Source organism: Chiloscyllium punctatum, chromosome 6, assembly GCF_047496795.1.
Source record: "Chiloscyllium punctatum isolate Juve2018m chromosome 6, sChiPun1.3, whole genome shotgun sequence".
Classification (NCBI taxonomy): domain Eukaryota; kingdom Metazoa; phylum Chordata; class Chondrichthyes; order Orectolobiformes; family Hemiscylliidae; genus Chiloscyllium; species Chiloscyllium punctatum.
The window spans coordinates 113523657-113531059 of record NC_092744.1 but is presented as its reverse complement, the minus strand read 5'-3'; the positions used below and the strand labels follow the sequence as shown (position 1 = coordinate 113531059).

General features: G+C 42.6%; 1 non-coding gene across 1 annotated transcript; it reads right to left on the bottom strand.

Annotated features, from left to right (window-relative positions):
* Positions 1-5476: 5476 nt before the first annotated feature.
* On the bottom strand, positions 5477-5558 carry trnas-gcu (transfer RNA serine (anticodon GCU)). Its single transcript has one exon. It is a non-coding gene; the product is annotated as a tRNA-Ser (tRNA).
* Between the last annotated feature and the right edge of the window lie 1845 nt (positions 5559-7403).

Below are 7403 nucleotides of genomic sequence, written 5' to 3'. Positions count from 1 at the left end.
ATAGGCCATTACTGTTTTTCATTCCAAGAACTTGAGGCAAACCCTTCGGCAGGACAAGAAATAGCGGGCGTGAGCAGTGATCAAGTTTGGCAGCAAGAACGAGTTGAGTTAGTATAACTACAGAGTAAAGGGGAAACAATGGGCAAGGAACACTGGGACGGGAGGGGCTGAATGCTTCCTTTCTTTGCTGTAACCAGACATTGGTGGTGAACTCTGAAATGGGGCAACATCGGACAAGTCGGTGAAATCTTACTTTCTGCTTGTTTTCTCCCGAGGCCTGTGTCACACTTGGGGAAATGTGTCTGCGTGCTTCAGTCTATGGGTAAAAATGGGGTTCAGTAGCCATTTCAAACTTTAATCCCATTTATTGTGTTTTACGAGATTAAAACGTTCCAGAGAAATTAGTATTCAGGTGAAACGTCAGAGCTTACAAGGTTACAGACCAAGTGCTGGGAAACGAGATGAAGGGACCCAGTTCTGTGCTGTAAACACTCCATAATTCAATCATTTTTGAGGGGAAACATATCTGCAGTGACATAATTCCAAAAACTGTGTTATGAAGAAACGGTGCAACGGCTTCTGCCCTCATCCCTGGTGGTCTAGTGGTTAGTATTCAGAGCTTTAACTGAGTGGCCTGGGTTTCATTTCCGTTCAGGAAATCAGGACCTCTTGTTCCTGATGCAGCGAGAGCAGCTCTCCCAGGAATCTGTTTCATGCCTTAGATCAGTCAATACCCCAGCTCATCAAAGAAGGGAAAAGTGCCTTCCCTCTCTCTGCACAGTCGGACAGTTAATCCTTCATTCTCCTCTGATTCCACTTCAGAAAGAATTTCAAAATACTGTCAAAACTGAGTCTCAGCTATTTATTTTCTGTGCTTTTCATCCATCGGAGCTGCAGCGATTGAGTGCATTGGTTTCTGAAAACGAAACGTACCTATGAGCAATGTATTGGGCTATTCCAGGATTGCCTTCTCTGACAAAGGTGGGACATGACTGATGTTGTCTATGATATGGAAGTGCCAGTGTTTGAGTTGAGTAGACAAAGTTAAAAATTACATAATATCAGGGCAGAGTCCAGCAGGTTTATTTGGAAGCACTAGCTTTAGGAGAGCCGCTCCTTCATCAGGTGGGTGTTTTTCTGCAGAAACTTGGTGTGTGTGTCAACATGCGTGATCTTTTGGAAGATCATCTGGACTTTAACCGACCGTTCGTGGTGTCGACGGTACCCATGACTTGGAGGTGTTGGTGTTGGACTGGGGTGGATACATTTAATAATCACACAAAGCCATTTTAGATTCCAACAGTTGACAAACACCTGATGACGAAGCAGTGCATGGAACGCTGGTGCTTCCAACTAACTCTGTTCGACACAATCTGGTACTGTGTGATTTTTACTCTGAGAGCTCTTGGTAATGTTTAACTGATCGAAGACATTGAAAGAACTTTCATTTGTGGAGATGAAAATTTCAAATATTATCCACCTCAGCATAACAAAAGTGATTAGGTTGGATTTGTGATGAATCTCCACAATGCGCTTGCGCAAAGTAAAAGTCGAACTTACAACCGCCTGATCCGGAGCCAGCTCTCCGAATGGTTGCACCAATGTCCAGATGCACAGCTGAGATTTTACACGCTGCAGAGCTGTGGTGTTAACAAGGACATGAGCAATAACAGTAAAAGTCACAAGGTGAACAAAGAACAAAGATAATCACCATCATTGATTCACTTCAATTTGTCCTCAAAACAACGAGCATTCACAATCTGATCAGCCAATCAATGAGGTCACTGCTGATCAAGGGAATTGCAACTGACTTTGCTGCGTTTTCACCATAATTTGAGGTAAACTCCAGCCTAATCATAACATCGCATATTCCCAATAATTTTTATATTTAGATATCGTTAATGACCTGTCCGAATTTGCAGGAAATGAGTGAAAACGTCCTTCCGATGACGTAATCCAGCGCAGAGTCGGCCAGAAATGAAAAGACAAAGACATGAAGCATCAATCCCATTTCTCTCTGTACCAATACGTTTTCCTGAGTTGAATATTTGCAGGACTTGTCTTTACTATCTAAAGAATTAATTATTTTCCCGGGAAAGATTCTTGATAAATCAATTAACATATGAGGTGTTGAAACATATTTTACTTTAGATTAAAATAGTTGAATATCCTTTCCCCCAGCCTCATGTCCCAATCCTCCCTCCTCTTCCATGTAAATACAAGCTTCTACAGGTGATGTTGGAGCTCCCATCCTGACGTTACAATGCTCCTTGCTGCTCCATGTCAAGAGAAGCTGCTCTACTTCAAGTTGGAGCTCCCAGTTTGATGTCCCAATGCTCCCTGTTCCATGTCATTACCAGTGGTGCAGTTGAGGTTAGACCTTCCACTCTGACCTGCACTGGACCAATTGGTGGAATAACCACATCATGAGAACCTAATGTTATTTTTAGTCACCACCGAATCATTATTTCCAAAAGTCATTCTTTCTTAAATCTTATTTCGCATGTGCATACTGCAGTCCATCCGAAGTAAGATAATGGTGCTAATTGATGTATGCTTAATAAAAATTAATTCCTATTTTTCATGTTGAGTAACTGCGAGTTAGCAAGGACAATGTTTGTATTCAAAACACACTTTTATTCCAGGTGAGAGAATGTGGTTTGCATTATTTAAAATGAACTTGTTCACTGCGTAAAATGATCAAATAGATCTCAATTTCAAAACAACATTGGTGACGTTGTCATCCATCTTGAAATGTGGTGTCTTCTTCGTTCAACCAGACGGGTATTATATCGAAAAGTCTATTATTGATATGCGTATAGACACTTTAAATCGCAAGGATTGTGAAGGTTTGTAACTCAGGTTGAGGTTTAAGGTGTAGGTTTGCTCGCTGAGCTGTAGGTTTGATATCCAGATGTTTCATTACCTGGCTAGGTAACACCATCAGTGGCGACCTCCATGTGAAGGGAAGCTGTTGTCTCTTGCTTTCTATTTATATCTTTCTCCTGGATGGGGTTCCTGCGGTTTGTGGTGATGTCATTTCCTTTTCGTTTTCTGCGGGGCTGATAGATGGCATGTGTTTGTTTATGGCGTTGTGGTTGGAGTGCCAGGCCTTTGGGAATTTTCTGGCACGTCTTTGCTTAGACTGTCCCAGGATCAAGGTGTTTCCCAAGTCGAATCGGACTACCAAAAATCCATAAACCAGGAGACCCCCCCCCACCCCCCCCCCCCCCACCCCCCTCAGAGCCACAGTCTCATTACCCGGAACACCAACTTACAGACGGGCCAAAGAACTACACGCAAGACTGAAATGCCTCATAGAAAAGTCACACCAAACCATCCACTCCACCCAGGAATTCCTAAAAATCATCAAAAACACCAAAAAAGAGGAAGAAGAAGCGATGATCTCATTCGACATAACAGCACTGTTCACCTTCATCAACATCGACCTGGCAAAGGAAACACTTACCACACTTTTAGAAGAGACCATCACAGACGCACCAACAACCATCAATCACATTACCAACGAAAACATCATGAAGCTAGTGAACCTGTGACTCACCACCCACTTCACTTTCAACAACATAGTCTACAAACAAACCAACGGCACACCCATGAGATCTCCGCTATCAGGATTCATAGCAGAAGCGGTAATGCAAAGACTAGAACAAACACCCCTACCAACAATCAAACCAAAAATCTGGGTCCGCTACGTAGATGACACCTTTGTCATCACAAAACAAAATAAGATAGAAGAGACATTTGACATCATCAACAACACCTTCACAGGCATAAAGTTCACCAAGGAGGAAGAAACCGACAACAAACTCGCATTCCTGAACGTCACAGTAGAAGGAAAGGACAACGGAGAACTACAAACCTAGGTATACAGAAAACCGACAAACACTGACCAAATACTTAACTACACCAGCAACCATCCCAACACACACAAACGAAGCTGTATCAGAACACTATTCCAACGAGCCACCACACACTGCAGCACAGACGAACTTCAGAAAACAGAGGAGAACCACCTATTAAACGTATTCGAGAAGAACAGATACTCAAAAAATACAGTTCGCAGATTCGTCAAGAACAAACCACGACAAGCAGACCAAACACAGCCAGAAACCCTAACCACCTTACCATACATTGAAGAAGTTTCAGAAATGACAGCCAGACTATTCAGACCCCTCGGAATCCTAGTAGTACACAAACCCACCAACACTCTCAAACAAAAACTAACTTAAAAGACACAGTTCAACCCATGGACAAAACCAACGTCATCTACAAAGTTCCATGCAATGACTGCCACCAACACTATGTAAGACAAATAGGAAGAAAGTTAGCCACCAGGATATAGGAACACCAGCTAGCCACAAAAAGACACGACCTTCTCTCCTTCGTAGCCCTACATACGGATTAAAAATACCACTATTTCGACTGGGACAACACATCTATCCTGGAACAGGCTAAGCAAAGACATGCCAGAGAATTCCTAGAGGCCTGGCACTTCAACCACAATGCCATAATCAAACACTTAGATCTAGATGCCATCGACCAACCCCTCAGAAAACGAACAGGAAATGACACCACCACAAACCCCAGGAACCCCATCGAGGAGAAAAATATAAATAGAAAGCAGGAGACAACAGCTTTGCTTCAATTGGAGGTCGCCACTGATGATGATGTTACCTAGCCAAGTCATGAAACGTCTGGATATCAAAGTTACCGCTCAGTGAGCAACCCTACACCCTACATTTTAATCATTTTTCATGTTTATGTTGCATGAATCTGCGGTAATTGATCCACAGTTTAGTTTCACTCCCTATAGGTAACATGTTGATTTCTCCAGTTGTTCATAGTTCAATGTGATGCATCCAGTGTGTGCATAACGAGAGGGAACTTGCTTCCCACATCTTGTGTTTATCTGTGCCTTATGTCCAGCATTCATCAATGGCGAGAGCAAGGGGCGAGGGCGAGACCAATGTGTCAGTCTCTCCGTGCCCATGCACGGCACCCACAGTGGCAATTCTCCACTGTGCATTTACAGCCAGTTCTCAGTGCCCCTAAACCCACTCCCTGCCCATTTTGAAATATCTCCATTATTTTGTGCTGTCTCGCTGTGCTCTTCTCACCAGGATGAATTACTTCTACTCAACCTTCTCCAGATTTCATCTGACAAAACATTCATTAAGAATTCCTTTGCATAACATGCACTTCGCAGCTCTCGGTATTTGATTTTCCTGGATGTCTTTCATACGAAAAAATGTTCACAGCAACTTGACTTGAAAAAGAAAATCGCGCTCCTTTTCATTATCCCAGTGCAACCGACATTGCAATGTAGTTTAGTCAACAGGCTCAAACTATTCTTTGAGATTTTCGTCATAGCGTCAATGCAGATAAAATAGCTATTAGAATCCCAGTTTTCATACAACAGCTGTAATCATCTGAAAACAGCACCATTGAAAGCCATTGATGACAGCGGGATTCGAACCCACGCGTGCAGAGCACAATAGTTTAGCAGTCCATCGCCTTAACCTCTCGGCCACCTCATCACAGATGCACAAAAAGCTATGACCTTATGAATAATTAAATTTCGTAAATCATGCAGAGCAGCAGATATTTCTCCCTGGTGTTGGTGAAATGAGAAATAACACAGTACGGTTCCAAGACTATGGTCTGACCCCTGGGTTGTGGGGCAAGTGCACTCCCACTGTCACACTATGCACATAATGATCTGAACAAATGTGAGGAAATGAATATGTAACAAGGTCTGTTGAATTCTTTGAAGATTTGAAGTCAATGGAATGAAGAACCCGAGATAGCAGGAGGTTTTCTTTCAATAAATATTTGGATAGAACTCTGAAGGATAGTGGAGTCAAGGGTTATGGGACTAAGGCAGGAACAGGATTCAGATTGAGGTTGTTCAGCCATGATCATAATGAATGGTGGTGCTGGCTCGAAGGGCAGAATGGCCTACTCCTGCACCTGCTGTCTATTGTCTATTAAATTGCCTGTGATGAATTGTTTTCCAGACTGGAGGAGAGTGCATAGTGCTCAATGTCATTATTCGGAACACCTAACTTCCGCTCAGATGTTTTTGACACTCACTTGTGTACAGGACAGACAATTTCAAAATCCAAAATAAGGCTAAACTGACAATTGAATTCAACAATGCAAAAACCATATTCTGTATCATTTTCCTGGGCCGTGCGACACCAAGTCACTGTATGATCTCAGCAACACAGTGAGCAAGTGTCAGAAGGAAAATGAGTGCAGTGCCAGAGCGCATGCAGGGAGCAGCAGGTGACACACGGGGAAGTGCATATCCCACAACAGGAACACTTCCCAAACAGCGGACTGTGGTGGAAGAATTCAGAGGGAGTTTACACTATTAAATTCGATGCCAGAGACACAATGGCGATCTGTCATTGAGTCTGTTCAAGATGAAGATTTTAAGATTTCTACAGATGCAAAACAAAATTAAAAGCTCATGGGTTAGTGAAGGCAAAAGATGAAATTGTACATTTCATCAATCTACCCATCTTTACAATGAGGACCTCACCACTTTCCTCACACGGGGACAGAACCACTGGTGAAGATGATCATATAATCCCCGTTACTCGCCATGGAATCAGAGAAAGTGGGTTTCCCAAACGTTAAGGTAAAGCCAGGAATGTGGAGGTAAGCATTAATGTGTTGCTCCTGTGCTGAAGGTGACCAATGCACGGTAACTCTGTTCCAGTATAGTGGGGTGTGCTGTGCCGAAGTTTTAATTTTGAGCCTCAAATGGAGCAACTTCAATTTATCGTCGGGTTGAGGGATACAGACAGAAGGTGATATTGAGCAAAGCCAAGTTTATGGGAAAATACCCGTGTTTGTGGATTGAGAAACGACCTTTTCTGGATAATGACTTTTTGATCAACAAACATCCTGCAAGTACCTAAAACGTGAACAGACATGTGTGGAGAGAGAGCCGAAGGTGATTTTTCAGCAGATGGATAACGTTTCCCAAGTGCACTGCGTTAAATTCCGGGAAAATAGATGTTGAACTGGTTTCATGTTACACAGTTTTTTTGCAAACTCACAAACGTTATTGCAATAATAAAAACAGAAATCACATAGGACCGTTTGAATATTATATTGAACTGAATTTTGGTCTGAGCATATTTCATCTTCAATGGCGTGCTGCAGAGAAGTACAGAGGGTTAACAATACAAAAGTACAGAGCCTTCTTGGTGGATTTCTTGGGTGGAGTTAAGAATGTACGAAATATCCATAACATCATGTGAATGTGGTCAAATCTTTAAAGTAGGTGTTGCCTCTCCAAGTGACGATTCAATTCCTACTCATTCGGATATCACTTCCGTCTGCAGATATTTTAGGGCATGAGCTCCATT